The sequence below is a fragment of the Phyllostomus discolor genome, chromosome 2 (genome assembly GCF_004126475.2).
Source record: "Phyllostomus discolor isolate MPI-MPIP mPhyDis1 chromosome 2, mPhyDis1.pri.v3, whole genome shotgun sequence".
Taxonomy (NCBI): domain Eukaryota; kingdom Metazoa; phylum Chordata; class Mammalia; order Chiroptera; family Phyllostomidae; genus Phyllostomus; species Phyllostomus discolor.
In genome coordinates, this window is record NC_040904.2 from 24,440,761 (window position 1) to 24,467,247 (window position 26,487).

The following is a 26,487-nucleotide window of genomic DNA, read 5'->3' on the forward strand; positions in this document are numbered from 1 at the left end:
TCTCAGCCTTTAAACAGCTTGTTCCTGGAGCCTGGCTGGGAGCCCCAAGAATATTGGAGCATCGACACCACTAACCTGTCTACCAAGTTCTTGCTCAAATAGTACAACTTCTTCTTCTAGTGGTATAACAGAGAGGATAGGGGAGCTAAAAAGTTATTGCACCTTTACCATGTGGCTGGCACTGTGCTAAGCATGTTTGCTGCATTAATGCGTTCAGTCTTCACAACAGCCCTATTATGCTTACACTTTACAGAAGAGTATGCTTACACAGAGAGGACCGACCTTAGGCCTACTTCAGTCAGACAAAAAAGCTGTATATTGTCTACCAGATAGTAAGATTAATGGAGATTCAGAAACATTTGAAAATGTTTTCTTACCAGCTGTAAAAATTCATTATTGCAATAAATGCTCTCAATTTTTTAATTGCATGCTTCTCTCAGAAAAAACACATCTCTGTGCATGCACCCATGATATATACATATTCATTTATTATAAATTATAAAGTGTATAATATATATTGCTGTGAATAGCTAATATCTCAAGATATAGTATCGGCTTAAGGGAAAGTTCATGGTTTTAAAGTACTGGATGTAAATTCATGTGACAAATAGCCTTCCTGATCATTTTGAGTATATTGGGCTGAACTTCTTGTCCGGGTACAATTAGCTCAACCCTGATTTTACTGTGTGAAGCGGCTGAAGAAGGGTCCACCTGGCAGAACGAGAAGGGTCAGCCTGGCAGATTGGTTGTGAGTTACTTATTCTGCAGAGCTGGTTCTAGATTCAAACTAATTCCTTTACAGAAATCCTGCTAAACTGTCTATTTTGTGAGGGTTTTTTTTAAAACATGGTAACATTCATAAACACACTTGACATAAACAGCGGTACAAATAGAGTCCAACATGGGAGTCAGCATCCCCCACACCCCTCGCTCCGGCCACTCCACACGGCCACCCCACCCCCTCTTCCTGTCCCCAGCCCCTGGGAGTCACGTGATCACTGCTATGTGGGGCCCCAGTGAAGGACACAGGGCCAAACTGTATCTTACATAATTCATGGCTTGACTTCATTTTTAATGTAAGTTAATATAAGTGTTAATACTGTACAACCTTTCCACACCCCAGTGACTTATCTGACACCCAGTGCTGTCCCTTAATTTGAATACTACTGCTCTGGTGAAGAAGGTTGGAAAGTCAGCCTGGACACATAAATACTGCCTTCAATACAAGATCTTCTTGATTGATTTTAACTAATTCCCAAGGCATATCTGCCTAAATTCTCATGACGGAACGCAGAGATAAAAACAGTATTAGCAAAGGTTAGAAGCTCCAGCCCTGCCATTTACTGACCACCCGCTAATTCACCCTTACGAGGCACCATACCTCATTATCTCCCATTGTGCGGATCGCCTGAGCCACACTGACAAGCTCAGGAGGTATCCAGTGAGCACAGCAAACATCAACCGAATTATTACAGAATATGTAACCCAAAAAACATTTTTAGGGGGCAGGCTCCCATAGAAAATTATCTCCCTGGGGATAAGGACAGCTACAGACAATGAACATATAGTTAGTTACTTATATCTGAGGAGTGTTTCCATGGGCAGACCCTGATTATATCAATGTATCTGCCATTTGAAGTCCTAAATCGTTGTCCCAACCCTTGATCTGGACTTATAAGGAACAGAGTCAAATAATAATGATTTGATATATTAAAAAATAAATAATAACCAAAAAACACACCCCCTTTTTTTTTTAACGGAGAAGGGGCTAGAAGGAATCAGTGCTCCCCAGACCAGCAGCACCAGGGAGCTTGTCAAAAATGCAAATGTATCAGCCCAACCCTAGACCTTTTGAATAAGAAACCCCCAAGATGGGTCCTGTATGTTGACAAGCCCTCCAAGCAATTCTGACGTGTGCTAAAGTGTGAGGACTACCAGTATAGGTTGTACCTGTACTAAAACAAAGAGGTAAGATTTACCACCTCAATTAACAGGTGCATTAGCTCCATCTGTATAACTTCCCTGTAATGAAGTCAGATCTCCTCCCTCATGGACATTACAATGTGAGAACAGTGACAGGGGTAACCATACTTGAGAAATTTGGTTTGATGTGGAAAAACTGCACAAAATTAAATATGAACTATAGGTACAATACTATATTGTATACTTGAAAGTTGGCATCAGAGTAGATCTTAAATGTTCTCACTGTTAATAACTAAACGAACAATAATTATAAAGGATGTTTTAACTAACCTTATTTTTGGTAAACCTTTCAGGATTGTTGTAAATTGCTGCTGTTCATGACACTTTTTTCTTTTTTTAAAAGATTTAATTTAATTATTTTTAGAGAGAGGGGAAGGGAAGAATAAAGACAGGGAGAGAAATACAATGTGTGGTTGCCTCTCACGTGCCCTTTACTGGGGGCCTGGCCCGCAACTCAGGCGTGTGTCCTGGCCGGGAATCAAACCAGTGACCCTTTGTTTCTCAGCCTGTGCTCAATCCACTGAGCTACACCAGCCAGTGTTCGTGAGACTTTTTTTAAAAAAATGTATTCATGGGGTATAACTTCCAGTAATGTTTGGTACAATAAATAAGTAAGGTTTAATATCTGTTCACTGTTCCATTTTCTTGGTAATACATATTTGACTATCTCATAAATGATTTTGAATGAGGAAAGGAAAAACCTCTTCTACTTAATTTTCTCAATATTGCAGTTGATACTATTAGCAAAGAAAACGTTTATCTTTAAGCTTTTTTACCTTTCTCAGTTATTTTAACTCACTGCATGCCACTGTTTTTTATTTGTTCATTTTTTAATTTGTCTAATTTAGTTAGTTCAGATAGCTGTTCATTTGCTATTCTTTACATTCTACTCAAACTGTAACAATGTTTACAGCATGATAGACAGAGTCTGACCTTAAAAAAAAGCCATTTGAAAAAATAGTGAAAGCCAACAAAATCATATTTGTCCCTTAATTTGAAAAGACCTGTGCAATTTTTAATAATAAAAATAAACTTCTAGCTAGATAATTCTAGGTAATATTTTATTTTCTCTTTAAACTCAAGTATATACATTTAAAGTTACCACCAAAACCCCAAAGTGCATAGAACTGGGTGTCCTATATAATAACTTCCCCTTAGTGCACGTGACCCTCCCTTTGAACCAACCATTTATTAATGAGCTGTTCCCTCATTTATACAGGGTCTGGGGCCTGCTGGCAGGGACTTCTGCCCACTCACATGATATCACTTATAAGACAGAACGTGGTTAATTTCAAGGCTTAGATGGCCTTTCAGTATTAGGACTGACAGATGAAATGTTGTAATACATTTGCAAAATTTGATGAAAGAAGAAAAGAACATTCTCAGATAATAACATATGGCCCAAGTCCAAACAGCCAGCTGTGAACTTGATTCTTTAAAAATGATTTACATGGTCCAATTGCACTGTCTCTACAATTTTCTCTTTACACATCAGTCTGAATCTACATTATATATATGTAAGATTTATTTGGTGTTTTTTGTTCATTTTGATTTATTATTACACTATTTGGGCTCAACCTTCTCTGAATGTCTTCTATGAAAAATGATGTAACATCTATTGAATTTATTATACCTAATGATAAACCTTTCAGTAAATTCACCAATGTAAAAAATGATCAAAATAACATACATTTAATTTAATACAACGCATGATTTTCCGTTAAGAGATTTTACATGCACAAAAATCCCCAAGACTTTGGCCTTTATCTAGGGCAACTTGCTTTCAGTAGAAGACTAGTTTGAATCAATTCTTTCCCCTTTTAGATTACATTAGGCTTCACTTTTTATGTGAACCTCATGGTTATTTGTGGGACACCACAAAGAAAGACAAAATCTAGCCATTATTTCTAGCCAAAAGGTTTAGATACTGTTTCTTATTTGACTCTTCCTCTTTCATTAACATTTAAGTGTTTTATTTCTCCCATCAGAAAAAGAGTTTATAAAATCTAACTCTAAACCAGTTCTTTGTGGCCAGAAATGTACCCTTAAATGAACTGGAACGCCTTCAGCAACTTCAGTGCTTTCCAGATCCCCGGTCATGCTGTCGGACTCGCAGTCCTCAGTGGGGGATGGGTTAAAAGGGTTAACATATCTTTTCAAATTAATCAGGTCTCATGTTGAACTCACTCAGTTCCTTCCCCCCAATCTAATACTTCCATTTGCTACTAGTGACCTGAAAACATTTGATTTCATAGATGTCAGTGTGGACAAAAAGCCCACAACACCAAAGAACTGGATTTCATTGCAATGGCAACTAGTTCACCCTGTTTCCGCTGGTCTGTAGGGTTCCCATTTCCATGTATAACACACCAGATTTTACTCTCATCCAACTGAGGCATCTTATTAATGTTACCATGGAATGCTTAAGTTCATTTCCTTGACCTATGACTACATTTAATTTTTTTTATTTCTCCTGTAATTCATTTTGAAACCAAAAAGCCCAACATTTTCATAAATCTTTTAAGGGTTTGGAAATGTGCTACCATGAAATTACCTGGTTATATATTTTACAGTCCAACCCAGAAAGCAAAAACAGTTTATAGCATTGAAAACAAATGAATTTGAAGATGCTTAATTCAGTCACAGAGGCATACTAATTTAAGCATTTTTTAAAGCCCTTACCAAATAAATGATATCATTTCTATCTGACTGAAAATGTAATTGTTATCCAGAAAAAGACAAATTGTGTTTTAAAAGAAAATTAACCATTCCCTGTTTTTGTAAGCGAAAACAACATCACTTTAAATTCAACACCACCCCAGCATAGCACCTTCACTTTGACCTTGACCAGAGAAAGTTAGAACTGAGAAACAAATGCTCATTGGAGAGTGAGGAAGTGGGGATGGGAGGGAGGCGGATGAGAAGGGAACTAAAAAACAGTCCCCGGATAAAACACGAAATTCATACAAATGAATCACTAATCCAAAGAAGTGGAGCTCGGGATGGAGAATATTTCACATCAAATCATCATATCTCAGTGTGGAATTTTGGTTCAGGCTCTTTTTTCCTTCTGATTTCCTTTGCAAGCTGAGACTATTGATTTTTACAGTGAGAAGTTAGGGCAATGTTAAATTGCCAGTTTGTTTTAACTTGGAAAATATAATTTGTTTTATATTTTATACTTGATTTATAATTTGTTAATCACCCTATTGGCTTTGTTTTCTGTGTATGGACACTTTCATTTCCCCATATCTTACGCATCAGAGAAAAGTCTATTTCTCATATTTCCAACATTATTGTTACAATGTAACAGAAATTCACTAAACAATGACGGTTTCAAATGCCACTCACTCTGCTGGCAGCTGGCCCACTGTAATCTCCAACCGTTAAAACTGCACTTGGTCACTAATACACTAAAACATTGTTAACGACATGGAGGTACGACAAGATAAGGCCAGCCTCCTAATGAATGACTCCACAAAAGCAAAGTGGCAAAAGTAATTATAGAATCACATGGACCACTGGCCTTGAATCGCCGTGGACATCCCATTTCATGTCCAGCTAAAACAGCTCACAGATAACCTTATGTTCAGCAGAAGCGGAGGTTGTATCACAGATGTACTTCAACTGACACATGCTTCTGTTTCCAGAACTAATTGCTCTGTAGGAAAACATCTTCACTTTCTTTATTACCAAGATGAAGTAAATGGTTTTCCACATTCAGATTGTATCCTGACTATACAACAAACCCTGCGAAAATAGGAGTAAGTGATTTTTCAATGTTTTAATAACCTTGTATTGAGTTTTATTAAATACCATTTGGCATCACCAACTTCCCATGCATCCCCATAAAACTTCACAAGAAGTTTCCACTTCTGCATGATACATAATTAGCATAATTATAAAAAAGTGGACTGCCTTTAAACATGTCAAACGTTTAATCTGATATAATCCAGAAAAATAAAATCAACAAACTGAATAAAGATGCTGATAAAAGTTATATATAAATAGTTGAAAGAACCCAGTGTTATTTTTAAAATGTATTATGATGCAAATAAAAATCCTATGACCAAATTGATAAAATTAGTCCATAATTCTCTTAGACTTAACACAGAAAACTGAACATTTCTTATTTAACAAGCAAGGGGAGAACTGCGTCACGAAGGCAGCCCAGTTGCTCTGCCATAAAACTGAGCCATACCCTCCAGCCCACGGGGCTGTCACTTTTATCCAGATGGATATTTTTCCCCACAGCCTGCTAATAGACACTGTCAAGGCGATGATAAACACCAGAATCTAGGCACATATATCAATACACTCTGTGACGGGAGGGGAAAAAATGAAATAACCACAAATTCTAAATAGACTCACTGCTGTGATAATCTCTACAACAAACGCAACACGTCAAGGTATTTCTAAACATTAACCGTTTGTTTGACTTCTGGGTCTAAAATAGCATCATTCTAATCTTATCAATTTGTGGTTGAGAAAGAAAAAAAACCCAACACTCAGGGACATGTTTGCTCTTGTAACACATGCAATTCCAATTACTGGTTCGTTAGTGAAACACACTAAATATTGGTTTTTTGATAAGCTGAAATTAATAGGTAGCGACAAAGGGGACATAGTATAGTCAGGGTAAGGAATTTATAAAAGAAAGAAAAATGTTGCAGGGGCATAGGAAAATGGGAAGGCAGGTTCCTAAGATCTTAGAAAATCTTGGTATAGGAAAACTGGATTGTGTACAGCATGTTTATTACCTATTAAAGAATTTACACAGAGGTCTACTTTCAGCTTTTGCTAGGAAGAAAGTGTCATTCTAATTTCCCATTTTGCCTCAAATACCAATAAAAACATAGCCAAATTTGGAACCCACAGCTGCATATTGACAAGCCCTTAAATATGTTTGTTTTATTTTTTTAATTTACCTTACCTTGGCTTTATTTTATTTTTTATATTACATCTATTTATCTTACCTTATCTTAGGTACTTTGATAAACTGCTTCAAATTTTTTTTGGAAAACAGTGAGAATAAATACCCTATCTTATTGAATCCAAGTGCCCCCTTTATTATAAGATGCACCATTAGTGTGTACTATGAAGGGGGGCGGGCAAAAAACCAACAAAGAACCCACCGTCAATTGAACTGTGACACATCATCGATTATAAGATGCATCTTGTTTCAGAGATGATAAATGTGAAACAAAGTCTGTTTTTGAATCAGTGAAATACAGTAACATCAATCTCATTGGTGTACTTATAAGTATTTATTGACCATTCAATTCTGTGCTAGGCATTAGAGGGCAAGGCCAAGAACTCAAGTTGTAGTGATAAGCAAGACATTAGCCATCATCTTATCTTGTCCTATCCTCTTGTTTTACAGATGAAAACCATGCAAAGAAGATATAGTCTCAGTTCTCGAGAAGTTTATCATCGCATTGCAACTTCTGTGGCCACGTGGCAATGTAATGAGCACTGACTGCCCATCCATTACCCAGAGAATGGGATATATTACCCCAAATGTGTATGTTAACACTAAAACTAAACTTAAACTAATAAAGCTTTTCATTTTCTATGAAAAATGATACACCAATGTCAATTCTTTCATCCTTTGTTTCTGCATAAGTTAAGCCATTTTTATTTCTGGCACCTCAATTATTACTGAAGCATTCCTACCATGTTTAAACTCAGTTGTTTTTGTGAAACGTTTAAGCAGAAAGAGGGAAAAGCCATCTCACTAGACGTATTCCACCCCGGAGAGAGCATTTGGCTCCCTGGGTGTTTTCTATCTAGACTAAGGTAAATTCTACATGGATTCTGTGAAAGTCTAGTATAAGGGAAGAATAAAATTTCTGTTGAGCTTATAGTGTTGTAAATGGATACAGAAAATGAGTCAGAATTCTGGTTTTTTTTAAATTTTGTTTTAATCATTGTTCAAGTACAGCTTTCTGTTCTTTACTCCCGTTCCAGCCCACCCACCCATCCCTCACCTCCCTCCCATTTCCACCCCCCCTAGTTTTTGTCCATGTGTCCTTTATATTTGTTCCTGTAAACCCCATTCTCCCCTGAAATTCCCTCCCCTCTCCCCTCTGGTCACCGTCAGCCTGTCCTCTATTTCAGTGTCTTTGACTATATTTTTCTTGTATCTCTGTTTTGTTGTTTAGGTTCCTGTTAAAAGTGAGATCATATGGTATTTGTCTTTCACTGCCTGGCTTATTTCGCTTAGCATAATGCTTCCCAGCTCCATCCATGCTGTTGCAAAAGGTAGGAGCTCCTTCTTTCTTTCTGCTGCATAGAATTCCATTGTGTAATTGTACCATAGATTTTTGATCCATTCATTTACTGATGGACACCTAGGTTGCTTCCAGCATTTAGCTATTGTAAATTGTGCTGCTGTGAACATTGGGGTACATAGGTTCTTTTGGATTGGTATTTCAGGGTTCTTAGGATATAGAGAAATTCTGGTTTTTGTTAAATAGTGGACATAAACAGATTTTCAGTTTTTATTTTTCCATTTTTTGTCACTCAAGAATTAAGATACATTATCCTTGTCCCTCTAAAATTTCTAGTTGAATGGCAAATCTTATAAATATATCTTCAATATGCCAGTTACAGTAGAGACAAACCAGTATTATAAGTATATGTGTGTGTATATGTACACACACACACACACACACACACATATATGTAACTCCATTGTGAAATAAAACCCGATTGTAAGATAATTGGCAATAGGAATAGTTGGAAGTTAATAGTAACTTTGCCTGAACATACAACATTTAAACATTAATGATGGTAGAAAGCTAATTAGTAAAATTTAATTGGATATATGCAAAATGGTATAATGAGAAGAGTTAAAGCATATTTAATTTTTAATCCAAACTCAAACTCTGAAGTGTAAAACCAACTAAAGCCAATCATTGTAAAAGGTAGACTGACACATTTTAAAGACTACCCTATTAGCACACAGAATGAATTAATGTCTAAAATTAAACATAGTAATATATTCTCTGGTGTCTTAAATACACACACACACATACAATGCAATTACCTAAACTGCTAAAAGACACAAAAATTTGAAATGGTAGGGCAGACAAATATCTATGGAAAAGAAGTCCATGGAATACAGTTTGAAAAATGAATTGAATTTTATCATATGCAGATAAGCGTCCACAGCCAGCCACTCCACTGGCCAGAGGAACCTAGAAAGCAGCGAAAGTAAAAGGAGACGACACATCAAAGATAGTGCCCGATTTCACGGAATCTGTTAGCACAGCAATATGATCTGGAAGTCAAAAAGGTCAATGCTATTTCGGGGAATATATGTTACAGAGAAGTCGATAGTCCCTCTCTGTACACATGATACTGAAATCGCACCCAAAGCTAGAGCAACAGAAAAGGTTCTGTTTACCTTGGATCAAATCCTGGCCGAACATGAAGATCACATAGGAAACTTCACAGTACTGATACCTGGGCTTCCACACCAGGAACTCCAACTTAATTGAGCTGGGATAGGGCCTGGGCAGGAAGAACTTTCCAAGCTGCTCCAGGAGATTCTAAGGAGCGTCCAGCATCGAGGACCCTGGTTTGGATAGTCCTCGGAGCAGGTTTTTTCTTGCTCTAAATTGGTTCTGGCTTTTGCTGAGTGGTAGGTGTGTATCATTTCCTCAGAAGTGAGTGTAACTTTCTGTTCTTGCCTAATGTTCTTCAAAGTAGAAAGATGATGTTGGCACCACAACACGAGTAAGAGACAACATCAAATTTGTAAGTCAGAGGTATGTTATCTTAAGCACCACAATGGAGTTTGCAATGTTTTTCCAATGTCTTGCCTGCATGATGGACAATTATGCTAAGTACTGATTGAGCCTTGGAAAAGCCTGGCTTTGTGGCTCCTCAGCAGGAAACTTAAAATACAACATAATCAACTATGAGTTGCATTTGTCAGGATTCTTAGTAGAACAGAAACAATTCTAATTTAGGCAGAAAAGGAATTCTTAAAAGGATACTCTCTAAGCCAAGAACCAGACTTGAGGCTACAAACCATGAGCTGTGCCCCAAACCATATTTTGGCACTGGCCTGTGAGGACCCCACTGCTCTCAGGGTTCTGGCCATACCACTTGTACTGCTGGCACCCCCAGTGCAGACTGCAGGACCCTGGAGCCAGACACCCCCACACCGCCATGACGCACAGCAGCACAGAGTCTTACCAGTCCCTGCTTCTATGTCGCTGCCTGCTGACCCTAAAGCAGGGAAGCCAGGTCACATGCCCACCCCTGGCTGTCAGAGAGGCAGGCACAGCCCTCGCCTGGCACATTCCCCTCTGATAGTGGAACACGTTCTCTATTTGCCACTAAGACTCATAAGGTGGGGAATTCTTCAAACAGAAAGGGAGTTCGTTCACTGAGAGAAGTCAAAAAAGAATTATAAATGGCTTCTACTTCAATCTTTCACTTTTCCTGGAATTAAGCAAAGCTATAGGAAATTATTTGGCCTGCAATTTAGTTCTGTGTCTGTAGTTTATTGCATCTAAGACTAGACCTAAGTCCAAGTTCATTTTCATGTGTCTTGGATTCATCAGTCTCTCTGACACACAAATATTTTATTAAGCACTAAAGTATGAACAGCTGCTCAGTTCATACCTGGCATACTGAGTTCTGTTGGTTCCCCACATTGTGCCATGGTTACGTTTCTATAACTTGAACTTGCCAAGTTTGGGCAGATATCACATATTGCAAAATATTGATGTACCCATAATTTCATGTGGAATATAAAACAATCATGCCCATTACAGGGCTGCAGACATTCTCCTAAATTGTCCATTTTATATCACAAGTAGATATCATTTTTAGAGGGCATATACACCAGGTATATGCCAGGCACCGTGAGGTTTAACTTGTTTCTGTGGCCCAGGGGTCCTAACTTGACCAGGCAAGAAAAGTTTGTGCTGGCTCAAAGACACCTCTAAAATTTCTTCTCCCTGCCTGTGAAGCTTTGATTATTTCTGAAACATTTCCTAATCTTGTAAATTATAGCTCCTCCTGCCATTTGTTGGCAGGCACTTTGAAAGGAGTAATTCATATATATACATTTTCAGAAGCAGCTGAATGGTCTGATTTCAAACCTAGTCACGGTGAAACAGTCTAGCCTTGTTCTGTCAGGTGAATCGAGAATCTTCTCTTTTGGAATATGTTAGGTTATTATCTCAAATACAAAATCAAATGGATCGTCAACTAAAGCTTTCTCAATGTTTTTTCTTTCAGTGGGAAACTTTCTTCTCCCACGAGAAGGGAAGAACATAATCTTTACCGAAGAGCAAGCATCCAGTTCCAATCAGGAAAATATGAAGTAGTCAATCCCAATGTACAGTTAACAGAAAGAACTTTGGAGGCGGAACCCCAGTAGTCCCATAACCTATCTTCCTAATGCAAAACTCTACAATTCCCTTTGGAAAAATAAAACAAAAGTCTGGTTAGTTTTGAAACACGAAGAGTATTTCTAAGTACAAACGGTTCCAGCTTTAAAGAAACAGTAATCACGAACAAGGCTTTTATGAGTCACTAGACCCTACTTATTCCACACGTTTTTCTGTGGAGAAGGTGCATAGCTTTCAACAGAATCCTAAAGAGATACATCTCAAAAAATCCAAGTTAAGAAACAGTGCACTAGAGAATAAAATTAAGAGCCCCTTCCCTGTTCCAAAGGTGAATCCTTCAACCATCACCCCTCCACAACCATCTAAATGAAACAATGAAAGGAAAGGTCAATTTTCCAAATTCAGAATTTCTCTGTGGTCCCAGTTTCTGTATCTCTTAGATACCAGGACCCAAACTGCCAACAACAACCTTATCTCATAGGAATTGTTGAGTAAAGGACTGAATGACTGTTCCCTCTCTGCGTCTGGAGTAGGGACTCCTTCTGGCTCAAATAGACCCAACCACCCTAGGTGAGCCCCCACGTAGTGGCAGGTGAAAGGACTGTTCCAGGAGCAGAGCTGTCCCTCTGCGGCGGGAGACATCATTATATAGAAAGAGAGAAAGAATAACCATGAGTGTGGCATTCAAGATATAGAATGGCATTTTTCAAATTGTCCAGTTTACAAGTCTAAGTGGCACAGTATAATCATCTGATGCTCCCCATTGTGGTTCCACAAAATTCACAGGAGATAGTTGTCATGAGATCTGGCTGAATGGCTCTTTTTTAAACACTAAAAATATTACTTTATAATCCAGATAACCCAGTCTCTATCAGTTTGTGATTTTTATAAAATACATCATGACGGAATTCATCATTAGCCTGCTTTTCAGAAATCAGTCTTTTTCTATTGTGGTTAGGAGTCTTCCACAACCCTAGTGACTCCCGATGCCACTGCACCGGCAGTTCCCACTGTGCAGCCCCTGGAACACTAGGCCCAGAAGAGGCTCCATCGAGAGAGACTCCAAGTCTGGGAAGCACTGCCCCCAGCTCCCTCCTTGGTCAGGGGCCGTGCACATCCAGTCAGCATCAGTGCGGAGAGGGCCCATTTTACTCTCTTTGATTCAAATCACTGACTCCTGGCCCAGGCAGTGAAGAGTTTGTGTTTGATGGATAGGTTTACCTTCCGTTATAACAGTCTATAAGTTTTGCAACTTCACACTTGTGAAGTGGGTAGGGCAAGCATCAGCTATTTCATGATGGGGATGAGAAAACTGAGGCATGACAAGGTTAAATGATTTGTTCAATGTCACCCAGGGTGTATGTGACAAAGTCCAATGCTCTTTGTATTACCCCCTGCTTTGGGGCACCCAAAGAGCCACCAAAGGATGGGATCATTATATACTACATGCCGTCTAAACACAGAAACACACACCTGGATCTTCAGGGAGCCATTGTAGGAAAGATTTTTTAGGTCACGGGGTTATCCCCAAATTCCTGATCTTATCATCTTCCCTAGCAGGTTCAGGAAATTCTTATTGTCTTCTTTCACCAACTCACACCCAAATTATGTGTCAGCCTTTACCAGTTCACACCAATTCCTGTTGACAAATCTGAAAATTTCAAGAAATGGTGAAATTTAATAAATTGGGGACATAAAATATATGTAAACCTCATATTCAAGGTTTGAAAGATTTTTTAAACCTTTACAGATGTAAAATTGCTCATTAATTTATGGAACATGAAATATATCAGTTGCAATTTGACTTGCTCATATAATCATTATAATTCAAATAAACCATTCAATGGATGAATTAAATTTACATTTCAATGTATTATATTTTTATATAAATGTAATGTTATATTTCCAAACTTTAAACAGTTTAGCTGGTTTTAATATTTCTGAATTTTTGAGAAGCAGACAAGCTCTTGGAAATAAATGAAACATTGTACGCCAGTGAAACCAAAGGTTACTGTATCTTTGGGAAAGAGTCCTACAGTGTAGGATAGAAGAGACACCACAATTCTCACCAAAAGTGCTCAGCAAAAAGGAAAACTTGTTCAGTGACACTGCTGTTACCACATGCAAGTGTGTATCAGCCTCTGTTTTCTAGAAACTTCCACAGCATTTTCTGCCTTTGAGAAGCTTTCTTTGCATCTTTTTGTGGACTTCTGAAAATTCACTTTGCTCTGAATGAGAGCTTTCTTTTTGTCTATTTTCCAACACAGCCCATGTTTCCACCAGAGGTGGCCTTGCTTAGTAGATGTGCCCGAACTGGCCTCAGGAAAGAGCCCTCCCTACCCCTGCTCTATGCAAACTCCCTGACTTCGGTGCCTCCCTGGCACATCATCTGGCAGTCCAAAACATGCTGGCCAGGCCCCTCAGCTTCCTCACCCACCCCCTTGCCAGCCTCGGGAGGCTCCTTCTCCTGAACTGATTCAGAAGCATCATTGCTCGGGCTCTTTATCTCCTCTTGCCTAATCCTCACCCTACAGTTGCCTCTTGTTTTTGTTTTTGTTTTTGTTTTTGTTTTTTTTGCACAGGTGGTCTTAAAAAGAAAATTGATCAACCAACTCTGTGTTTAAAAATAATGCAAATTTGTTTAAGGTTGGTTCTGTGATGTTTTATTCATTCATTCAACAAACTGTTACTAAGAGCCTGTTTGGCAGGTTTGTGCTGGATGCTAAAAAACAAAACAAAACAAAACAAAAACAAAGTGCTAAAGCATGACCCTGGCCTAGAGGAGCTAGGTCTAGCGGAAAAGACATTGCGTCCAAACAGATTATGACACCGCAGAGTTCACATAGCACCGAGCACTGAAGAAATGCAGAGAAGGAAACCACTGACCACTCTAAGAGAGTTAGGGAGAGGAAGAGGCCTTCCAGCTAGGTCCTGGAAGGTAGACAGGAGTTCATCAGTTGGAAAATCCAAGTGCAGGTATATTTGAAGCAGCAGCATATTTTAATTGGATTGAGATGGCTGTTTTAGCATACATACCAATGAGGTTTTGAAAGTACGGATGCTGTCAATCTCCAATCTCTGCGAGAGAGATTTACACTTTCTGACCCAAAGGAGGGACATCAATCAGCTCTTGGCATTCCCTCCACCTTGCTTCGCTGTCCTGTCAGGAACCTCTCCACACCTTCCCCAACAATGATTTAAATAGGTTATCCTTTCTCCCAAGTTCTCAGGCCTACCTGTTAACATCCCCTCCTTCACACCTGATAAATGAACCAGCAATTCATTTTTGTGGAAATACAGCTGTAAAGGTTCATAAATAATAAATTAAAACTTGCAGTTGCCATCTAGGTTAAAATAACCCTCACGCTGACGATTGGCAGAGCATTTAGTCAGAGCTCGTGGTGGCATTTTCAAGGAAAAGTTGGACAGCGCAATGTCAAAAACCTGAATGTCTGGCATTCTATAGGCGTAATAGCTAAGTATGGTTTGGAGGGATTCAGCCATGATTCCTGGTTTTCTTCATGTCAAAGACAGAAATTAATAAATGGACAAAACCTCTGCCTGTCTTCCAATCTCCTGTATTTCCTCACCAAATTTCGGGTACGAATGACTCCTCCACCTCCATTTGATCACCACCCATTCTTTTCCCCCTCCCTCCCCGCCCCGCACACTGAGATCTTCCATAGGCTACTTCCATCCTATTCTACTGATTCTGCCTCTTGAAGATCTCTGGTGACCCCTAACTTTGAATCAAATATTCCTATCAATGCTTAATAGTTACGCCACACTGTGTATTGCTTCTGTCTACCATTGCTCCTTCTCAAAGCCACCATCTCAGTGCGGGATGCAGTCATTTATCAAACGTCTACTGATGCCCCCAAGTCTGTGTTAGGCCCTGGGTTTGGCACCCACCCTGCCTTCGAGAAATGTGTGATCCAACAGGGAAGTTGGAAATGAATCCAGTAACTAACAAACAGGCATGGGGTGTTACTAGAAGGCACACTGGGTGTCAGAGTCACAGGGCTGGGGTCCTTTCACCTAAGACACCAAGCCAAAGATAATGTCCAGGACATTGTGAGCTGGGTCCAGAAGTTCAGGCAGGGTTCAAAAGGTCAAGATTCCTGAGGAAGGACAAGCAGGCAGGGCACTCCTGGGAAGAGGAACACCTGTGCTTCTTCCGTCCCATTTCCCTACCTGTCCATTCTGTCTACTTCTCTTCTGTTTTGATTCTGGGTATAACAGATGCTCAAGCCCCATTCCTCGGTACTTTCTATGCCCGCTTCCACTCATTCACAGAGCCTACCTCACAGTTCAACTGCCTACAAGACATGATGCTAGTCAAGCCCGAGCCACGTGCCCAGGACCCTCACCTCCCTGCAGCACAGCCCCACCTGCAGAGCATGGCGTCTCCAGGTCGCCAGTGATTCACACCCTGGCTCGTTATCCGCCCACGGACAGTGGCCCCTTCACTCCGTCAGAACTTCCAGCAGTAGAGCCATCCTTCTCCCAGGAACCAGAATTTAAACTTTGGGAATTATCTTTTTCTTTTCTCCTTTCTCCTTGCTCAGTTTTCCCCCATATCCATAAATGGATGAATGAAACCACTTTTCTAAAGCCTCTAATGAGCTCTCTTTAACCTTGAAATAAAGTCAATTCTTAATCTAGATTTAAGAGTCTCCATAATCTGGTCCCTTATCCAAGCCCAGTTACCTATACTACACACTCTCATCACATTTATATAATACTTGATGTTTATCAAAGTGTCTTCCCAAAGCGTTTTTGCAAACATTATCTCCTTTAATCTACTACAATACCCTGAAGAGAGAGGCAGGAAAGGCATTATTATTCCTCTTCTTTTGGAGGACAAAACCAAGAGTTTGAGAAGCAGATTCAAACAGGTCTTCTGATTCTTAACCTGGTGCTCCTTCCCATTGGGTCGCATCATATTTCATGTTTTGATTTCTTACATAGGTACAACATCAATTGTTTCCTTCGTGTGTCATATTCTCAGCAAGTTATGAACTTCCAAAAGGCAAGAAGAGTGTCCAAATTTTTTTTTGTAACTTCTCAGCACATATTACGTAGCCCTGCTCTAGGCATCGAGAAGGCACTCAATTAATGTTTCTTGAATAAATGTTCTAAACCATGTGATTCTGTTTGGGGAAGCCACGTCCTGCTCCCTTGCTTAAAACTCATCGCACTCAGCTCTTCTGATTGGATTCTCTTAATCTAAACTTGTGACCACAGCCGAAGAGGCTTTCATGACCTCTCCCTGGCCAGCTTCTCAGATTTTATTCCCTCCTTCTCCCTGTTGTTCACCAAGCTCCAACCACCCAGCTTTCCTTTTGTTACTCAAGTTTGCTGAGGCCCCTCCTGCTCTGGGGCTTTGTGTCTGCTGTGGCCTCTTGCTGGAATGCTCTGTGGCTGGCTCCTTCTGATGATTCATGTTTCAGCACAAATGCCACCACTTCAGAGAAGGCACCCTCAGCCCCCCCAGCCTAGAGTTAGATGCCAGTCACTCTCATCCTGATGTGTTTGCTTCCCAGCGCACGCCATAACCTACACTCAGTTACCGATCTGTGTGCACTGTCTCCCCACTAGAATGTAAACTCAGTGGGTCAGAGGCGTTATCGCTCTTGTTCCCTGATGCTTAGATTAGGTTAATATCTGTTTGTTAAACGTGTGAATAAGTGCACAGATGAATGAAGGAAGAAACAGTGAATAAACCTCAGTTTCCTCATCTATAAAATCATGGGGCTGGAGTAGATAACCTCTAAGATTTTCCCCAACCTAATATTCCTTAATGAATCAAAACTCCTTTCTTTTTTATGGAATCAATCAAGGTTTTTTATTGGTTATCATTAGGTCATGTTTTCTTTTTCTCTTGACGTTAGTTCCCTCACTGATGAGATTCCCATGAGTGGAGAGGCAATAACAAGGCGAGGAGAGAACGAGGTCGAACGATGCCGTTCAGGTGAGGAGCACCTTGTTTCGTCTTGTGTGTGATGCGGCTGCCTCTCCTGCCACAGTTTGTCACAGGCTGCCATTCCCACAATCACATTTACTACCTACTTTTTGTTTTTTAATATGTTTGCATTATTCCCCAACATACACCTTTGTTTTCTTTGGCCTCGATAAAGATATTGCTAAGATGGTTATCATTTCTGAGTTATCCGCAAGGTACACGCTTATTGACTGAGAGATTGCTTCTCCTCACATGGGCCATGTTGACGCACACAGCAGGACAAGCCAGCATGTGTCTTCAGCTGCGGCGACAGTGAGAATGACAGCTGCACATTTGCGTATCATCCCCTTCATAGGTTGGGCACCCAATTACTGCTAAATTATAATTATTCATGAAAAATGTTATTTTGCAGTTACTCTGAAGACAGTAGACACATAAGACCCTGTGATAAAGACTGAGACTAATGATTTTAAGTGTTCTCCAACCGTGACGAAGAATAACCAACTACCAACAGCAGGTCGAATTGCTAATGATTGCTGACCTTTACCTGTGCCGGTCTTAGAAAAACAAAATCTACCACTGGATACTTCCTTTTTTAGGAGTCTCCCGAAAATGCATTTTTCACCTTGTTCAAAGGGTAGTGAATGTTGACCCCTCATTTTAGCAACTTTAGGCTTTTTAGAAATTTCTGACCTCAGCTGCAACTTATTTACATGGAAATAAATTGAACGGCCCCCCCCCCCCCCCCAAAAAACCTGACAAGGTTAGATGTCCTTACTGTTCACGATGTGGAAAGGCCAGAAAGAGAAAGAAACCTTGCTGAGAGGTTTCTTCTCCTTCGGTTCCAACTGTGCTCGAGGTGGGCTGTGGCGTGGTGTTCTTCACTGTTGATTGGTTGTATCATCGACTTCTGGTTTGTGCTTTGGGCCTAAAGACGCAGAATGACATATGCAACTACCCCTGGCACCTTAGGTTGTTAGGGTTAATTAGCACTTAAAAAAACACAAAATTAGATGCCAAGTTCAGATCATGCAAGAGTCTTGATGGCCACTTCAAGGTAGAGGGTGCCAGCACCCTCGCCCCAGCGCAGCCAGGAGGGAAGGAAGGTGCGTGACGACAGACACAAAGGACAGAAGGCTCTCCGTCAGAGCCAGACACCCTCCCTTGGGTTTCTGCTTCGCATCTGCTTACACCTCCAAATGGTCCCCAGTGACTACATCAACTCAATCAATTACCTAGAATTTCAAGGACAAAATTTCCCAGGTCAAAAGATTCAGAATAATGGAATATTTATAGAAAAATTGTGAAGGCCTATCTTCCAATGATGAACTTTATAAAATAGAGCTATCTCAAATGTGCCAGATTTAATTGATGATCATAAATAATGCTACATAGTACTTTATTATTAAATCTATTTTCCCTTTAAAGGGGCTGGGCAGAAACAATAAAAAAATAACTATCAAGTCAATCTCAAAGCTAAGATGTAAATATAATATAAGTTTTGCTCTAGGCCTTTTTGTATTTCATAAAAGCTTCTCTGCTGATAGAGAAATAATTTATGAAAACAGAAGGAATGTTTATTGCAGCCTGCCTCATAGTTATTGATCATTTAATTTATAGGCCGAATAGTTTATTTCCACCTTTAAGAAAACTTCAAGATGTTTTAAAATCTCATTACCAAATTTTATCTCATATTATCTACATATACAATCCAAGGCTTAAATTATTCTCATCACTTTAAAAAAAAAGTCATCTGGTTTCTTGATCACATATTTATCTTAGAGATTAACATACTTTTCCTTTCCCTGCCATCATTAATTTACTCATTTAAAAGGAAATGTGTCTCTGAGCCCAGCAGCAGAGACTGAGGTGCACATCTGCCGCCTCCCCACTAGTGCTAACGCAGCTCAAGGAAGGCCTCTCCTTACGTAATACAGAAATCACTTCAGCTGTCTTATTTATTAAAACAACTATGGAATACTAACAACAGAACATAAGGAAACTCTTTGCTGATACTAAGTGTATCATGCTTTAAAAGATATAAGTAACAGGACACAAAAGATAATTCAACATTTACAAAGAAAAAATTGTCAAGAATGAATTCAAACCAGTACCTAGTCTTCTGTTTATCATCCTATCAATTGACAAAAGACAATCGCTGACCATGTTCATTTTCCATTCTCCCCCTAAAACTACTGTATAGTACTAGTTTAAAAAACACAGAATTTTAAAAGCCAACATTCACAACTATTTTATGATGGAAACACCAAACTGGAAGGGATTGAGTTGTCCAGATTACTTTTGCCATATTGGCCAAGCCTTGGCCTGAGTTCAGGACAGTGCCAGGACTGCTCGCTGCACGTGCCCTCACAGGCAGTGGGCTGCGCATGTCCTCACAGGTAGTGGGCTGCGCAACTCCAGAGTGCCCCTTGGTGGAGAACACAGCATTCAAAGGCATCCCTCAGCATCAGACAGAGCACCACCAGCCCAACTGTATGGGACAACCCTGTCTTCAGGCTGCATTTGTTCTACTGGATGCCACCCCAGACTACGTCCTGCAGTACTTCCAAGTGTCATTCCACTTGCACGGCCACAACGCTTTATTTGCTTTGTCAGGAAAAGGGAATTCTGGATGCTTTTAATTGGCCCGAAACTACCAGTTTTTCATCTGATATTTAAAAAAAATTATTTTTAAGTCTACCTTAAATTTCATATGTAAATTTCAGAAAGGATGTTAGTTTTTCCTCTTAGGCTAAGTGGTATAGACAAAAGAACATCACATTTACTGTCAAACAGGTCTTCCTGGATACTTGACCTTGGGCAAATTTCTTAACCTTTCAGAGCCTCAGTTCCTTCCTCTGTAAGAGGTAAGACATCAAAATCACCTTATCTTCTTGTGAGGATTAAAACAATATGGATGAAAGCGCTCAGCCTAGTACTCCACGTAATTTACACTCAGTATACACTGTATACACTGTTAGCTTTATAGTGTTTATTATCATCACCATTTTGAGCAAGTGTTATATCATCGTGGTATCATGTTTTCACAGACTTTTCTGGCTTTTTCAGTTCATACCACACCGGTGACCATCCATGTCAGGACATAAGGAGCCAAGTCTTAGAAGACTTGGGCCCAGCCACATCTTTCCATGATGTCCGGCAGGAAGCCACTACCTCTAGGACATGAATATTGTATGGACTGAATATTTGGGTCTCACCCTCAAATTCACATGCGGAAGCCCTAACCTTTAAGGTAGTGATATTTGGAGATGAGAACTTTGGTAAGTAATCAGGGTCAGACTGTGTCATGTGGGTAGGGCCTTAAGGAAAGAAAAAATTTTTTTCTCTCTCAACCCCCCACCTCAGCACAGGAGAAAGGCCATGTGAGGACACAGCAAGAAGTCAGCTGTTTGAGAGCCAGGAAGAAAGCTCTCACCAGAAGCCGAATAGGCCAGCACATTGATCTTGGACTTGCTGACCCTCAGAACTGTGAGAAATAAATTTCTGTTATTTAAGCGAACCAGTCTGTGATATTTTGTTATGGCAGCTCAAACTGACTAATACAGTCTTATAACAATGTGATGGCATCCCATACTCTGCTCAGGGCACTGGGTAGGTCTATAGCATTTTGATGCAGAACATTCAAAACAAAAAAACTACGTATCAGCAATAAGAGGCCAATGCAGAAAATAATCTTACAAATTTGAAAATTGACCAGGCAGTCCACACAGAATTTTAAATCTTCAAGTTAATTCTGCCCATGGGGCTCACAGTTAGCAAATAAATGGCCTCAGTGTTTGCTTTTCCCTGGGCAGCATAAATAGGCCCTTTTTCTGGATGAGCAGTAATTTCCCTGGGTAGAATAACACATTCAGCCTACTTCTGAGGCATGCAAAATCTCTGTCTCACCTATAGGAAGAGAGCTGCGAATGATGAAGAAGGTGAGGGATCAGGCGGTTTCATACACATGTGTTTTTCCTATAAAGCGGCACATGTTTTTCAGGTTGATGTTGACCAGATTAAATTGATCAGGTCTTTGCTCACTGAGAGTGAAAGACATTTCTGGGCTATCTCAAGTGCAGTGGCAATCAGGTAAGCGATGGCCCTGCACTGGAAGAATACTAACCAAGTGGATATTTCTAGATGGATGATGGGGTATGGGTGTATTTTTTCTGCTAGGATGGGAATATGGCAAAGAAGACTGTTGGATATGCATGATCATTTTATATCCAGAAATGAGATACTAGTGCTATTCAAATAGGGATGGAAAATCTATCACTTCTGAGACAACTCTTTGAATGATTGCAGCCCTTTATTCTGAAATGAAGTGTCAGGGACAATCATCCAGGCTTCCTTTCCCTTGTTCCTGATGATCAGAAAGAAAGTGTAACTCCAGAGCTAAAGGCCTGCAGGTGAGGTCGAATGTGGTGCTGCAATGCAGTTCCCCCAGCTAAACAGTGGGTACTTTTCCTATGGGAAGCCTCCCCACAAACAAATCGAGCCACTCAACGCAATGCTCTTTGCTTTTCCCCACCTGCTCACTGTGCCTTAGTTCTGCCTTTTCCCCAACTCCCCCTAACCACCTGGGGAAACCCTACCGCCTCCCAGGCTTAGCTCAAATACTATCTTCTTCCTGAAACTTCCACGCCTCCCTGGCTGAAAGCAACACCATCTTACCCTGAGCTCCCAGAGTACTTCATTTGTTCCTTCGTATTATATTAGGCAAGTGCTTCCCATGCATTTGTTTTCTGTTTCATCCCTACTTATCCTGAAAGGTCCTGGAGTTAGGAACTCTTACTTATCCCATGTAGCACCTCGTAGAAGGAATGCTATAAATATTTATTGAGTGAATGACATGTTTTCTCTTAATTTTCTCTCCCTCAACTTATCAAAGCTACAGTCCACTAAAAAAACCATACAGGATCGAGGACCAGCCACACTGCATGACTCCAGAGGGCTCTGTTTCCATTGTCTGCAATGTAAAGTGTCTGAAGTCGGGCCACACCGCTATGTTTGAGCATTAGCCCTTCCACAGGCACCGCGACTTTAAGAACTTAGAACTCAGAATAAATTCTGCAGCTAGATAGGTATAGCAGTGCTTTCTGACTCTTCATTTGCAGGCATAAACATTAATATTGTTTTACATGTTTTCATGCTGCTTTACATGTATCGATATTGGAGATGGGCGGATTTAGGGGCTAACATAATAGGAGGAAAGATAAAGTAAGAACCCAACAAAAGGGGCACATTTTTGGAAGACCCATCAGAGAGATGTGCCAGAAGGTGTCAGCCCTCTCCTCTGTCTCACCCAGGCCTTTGAGGCACCCCAAGGGGACCTGTTTCCACTCTGAAAGAAAGAGAGGTCTTTATTGGTCACAGCTGTATCTCATCTTTAACGTATGAGTCTGAAGAGGACACAGGAGCCTGAACCCAGAAGCTGCTCTGAGAACTGATGAAAAACCATATGAAATACTGTATTGTTCTGATAATAACCTCTTTCTTCAAATGTAATCGAGTTTTTAATTTTTGAGGATACGCCAAAAATTACATCTTCAGAACCAAGGGCATGGGGAAGGGATGGAGGAAGGGAGGGAAGGGCAGAGTTCAGGGAGACCAGAGGAAAAACACTTACTGAGGGGTGTGGGATAGGAAGAGTCTCCACTTTCCAAATGTCATTCATCAAACGTGAGCACACCGAGGCCCAGAGAAGTAAAGGAGCATAACACCCATGTGCAGATGGTTGAATCCCTCAGCAATATGGTCCTTTCCATGGAAACCCAAGTTGTATAGGAGGTACTAGTACTTCTGACAGAAATAAAATATTACAAGAAACCATTAAATTATGTGTGCTCGGGGTCTTTTCAGCAGCAAAATCTGCATTATGGAGCTGATGATTCCCTCAAGCTCCCCATGGTGAATTGGGTGGCCCATCCATGTGTACAGAGGAGTCACAGAATTGAGATCCTAGGAGCTATTCGGGGCCAGGAAACACGTTTCAGCCTAGCGCTGCTCTGACTCTTTACTCGTTTCAAACTTTTTCCACCACAAAAGCACTATTAAGTTACTTTTTTTGCCCCCTTAAAAATAAATAGCAATAAAACATTTGGACAGGGAAAAAAGCATTCTCTGCACCATTGAACTGAAAGAATCACCAGTGTGCCTGAAGTTGCTGGGGGTCTGAGACTCCTCCTCTTGTAAAAAGGCATCTACTATCTTAACCCTTCGAGGAAAAAGGTCTGTGGCCATTGGGATGCCGAGACTCTGAGATCCCGGAAACACATTCCTCTCCAATGACCAAATTCTACCCCTTTATGTTCAAAATGCAAATTCGCATCCCTGGTGGAAGGGAACACACTGAGGCTGGGATCTATTTGCATTCCTTCGTTTATTTATTCATCCTATACAACTGGACACGAAAAGGTCAGCACATATGCCTTCCACCCATCTAAACACGGACTGAACTTTCCACGTCTCTATAGCCCTCAGCCACTGGATCCTTCAACCAGCGAGTTGAAAAATGTTTGTTGATTAGAATACCCATTACGACTTTAGTCAGAAAACAATTCTGGTCCCAATTTCCACATTAGAAACACTAGCACATTTTTAACCATTATCTTGCAAAAGCTTTAGAAGAGACTAGGTCACTTAATCTGCACTCTTTAAAGAAACTCTGAATGATTCTCAAGGTCGAGGTTCACACGAGCATCTTCAGCTTGGAAAGGATCCTTGGCATCTCTGCCAAAACGGAAACTCAGTCCCCTCTTTACTTTTCAAGGATTCCATGGATTCGATCAATTACAGAATGTCTCTTAATTTGTATAATGAGATTGTTTTCCTGGTAAATTTTATTTTTTGGTGCTCATGCTTAGTTTCAACTGGATTTCAAAATCCCAAGTCTGACTGCCTATTGTCTCCCTCGTACGCAGGAGAATTAAGGTTGGTTATGTGGGCACACAGGCTTTGGAGTTGTGAAGTGTTGTTTTTATCCGTGGACAAATACTTGTACCTCAAAGGACAAAAGTTGTAGGGCTTTTTTATTCCTGCCTGAATAAAAGGAACTTATTCCTTTGTTCCTGAGTAATTAGGAACAACTGGAATGACTAAGCCAATGTGAGTAAAAAAGAAAGCATCCCTTCGAGATGCTCTGCAAAGTTTTAAAGGGGCTGGCTTTTTTGGAGCCCAGGACAAAAGCTGAGTCTCAAAGGGACTCTCAGAACAACTGTGGTCATCTTACTTGCACATGGAGTAGCCTTGATCCTTCACATAACCATCCACCCACCCACCTAACCAAACCCCACTGTCCATCCCTGGATAAGGATTCTTTCCTTAGTGGCTTCTCAGAGCATGCAGCCCTATGCTTTGCTGGCACCATCTATTCAGGACTCTCCAATGGCCTCCTGGGTATCTGTTGGTCTGCTGGTCCTTTCTCCATTCCTGTCCATTAAGGCATTCCAAAATGCCTCAATGGACAGCATTTTGAGGCATTTTGAGGCATCCCTAGCTTGTAACATGGGAAGTCTCATAACTTCATTCCTGGACCAGCCATTGATTACCATTCTTCTCTCACAGCACCTAATGCAGGACTTTCTGGTGGCCCATCAGTTAAATTAAAACCTCTTTCAGGACCTGTGGTGGTAATCAAGTGTGCTACTAAATGCCAGATGGTAGGATGAGGTTATAAGGACTCAAGAGGTGCTATCCCCATCACCAGATAATAAAAACTTTTAAAAATTACTTTACTAGCTGCTGGAATACAGCAAAAGTAAATAGGATTGCCATTTAATAAATGTGAAGCTGCTAATACTGTGACCTGGCTGGTCTCAAGATATGACCGCAGGGATCTTAGTTCCTACCGCACTTCCCCAGTTCCTACTAACACAGCTGAGTCACAGTCTTAGATACCAGGCACTGAGTTAGACTCTGGGCACAGGAGAAGCTAAGCCATGGGTCTTATTACCAAAAAGCTTACAGACTGGGAATGAAACTGGGAACAGCACAGAGATCACTACAACACAACATGACAGAGGTCTGCCTGGGTCTCAGCAGGCAATCAGCAGTTGGTTGTGATGCTGCCTTGCATGGTGCATGCTACCAAACCTTCATTGTCGAGGGCCTTCTAAGCCTTCCGCTTTCATCTTGATGGTAATTTCCTCCAGCAAGCCTTCCCTGGTTGACAAGATACCAATAATAAGCCCTGGCTGGGTGGCGTGGCTCAGTTTGTTGGAACATTGTCCCTTACACCAAAGGTTGTGGGTTTGATTCTGAGTCAGGGCAGCACATACCTAGGTTGCAGGTTTGACCTCTGGGTGGGATGAATATGGGAGGCAACCAATCAATGGTTCTCTCACATCTATGTTTCTCTCTGTCTCTCTGCCTTTGTCTCTCTCTCTCTCTTTCTCTCTCTCCCTGCCTTTCTCGCTCTAAAAAATCAATAAACATATCCTCAGTTGATGATTAAAACAAGAAAAAAAAAGATACCTATTAAGACTAAAGCTCCAGAGAGACAGAAACTACACTGTCTTGTTCATCATTGTCCTTTATCTTGGGTCCCAGCACAGTGCCTAACACTGTTTAATTAATCTCTGGTGAATGAAGGAGTCAGTGAATGAATGAATGAGTGAATGAAAAGACTCCACAGAGGGTATAGCATTTGAACCAAAGCTTTGAAGGATTAGGTGGAACCTGGGGAGAGCAGGAGAAAGTAGGAGTAAGAAACAGGATTCATGTCCAAGGTGTGCAAAGGTCTGGCAACCTACCACCATATAGCTTCTTGTGCGTATGAACTCAGTGATGGGCTGGGAGGAAGCAAGAGGAAATCAGGCAGAGACTGGGTTAGATTCGGCATATAAAGAGCCGTGTCTGCCAGGCTGGTCCTGGAGGCCACAGGGGATTCACTGATTTTTGTAAATAAGACATAACAAAGTTCGCCTGTTTGATTTTGTTCCAAACGATAACCAAGAGCAGTGTGGGAAGTAAATTGAAGGCTGCCTGGGTCTGGGCCAAACCCTCCCAACGCCTTCCTTCCCCTGCTTTAAACCCAACCCTTGCTCTCTCTCTTTCGGACCCCCCAATGAATATTTTACATTTTCTGGCAAATTTGCTATTATTTTAATTACAGTGTAATGAGTTTTCATGTCATAACCTCCCTCTGAGATCCTGGAATAC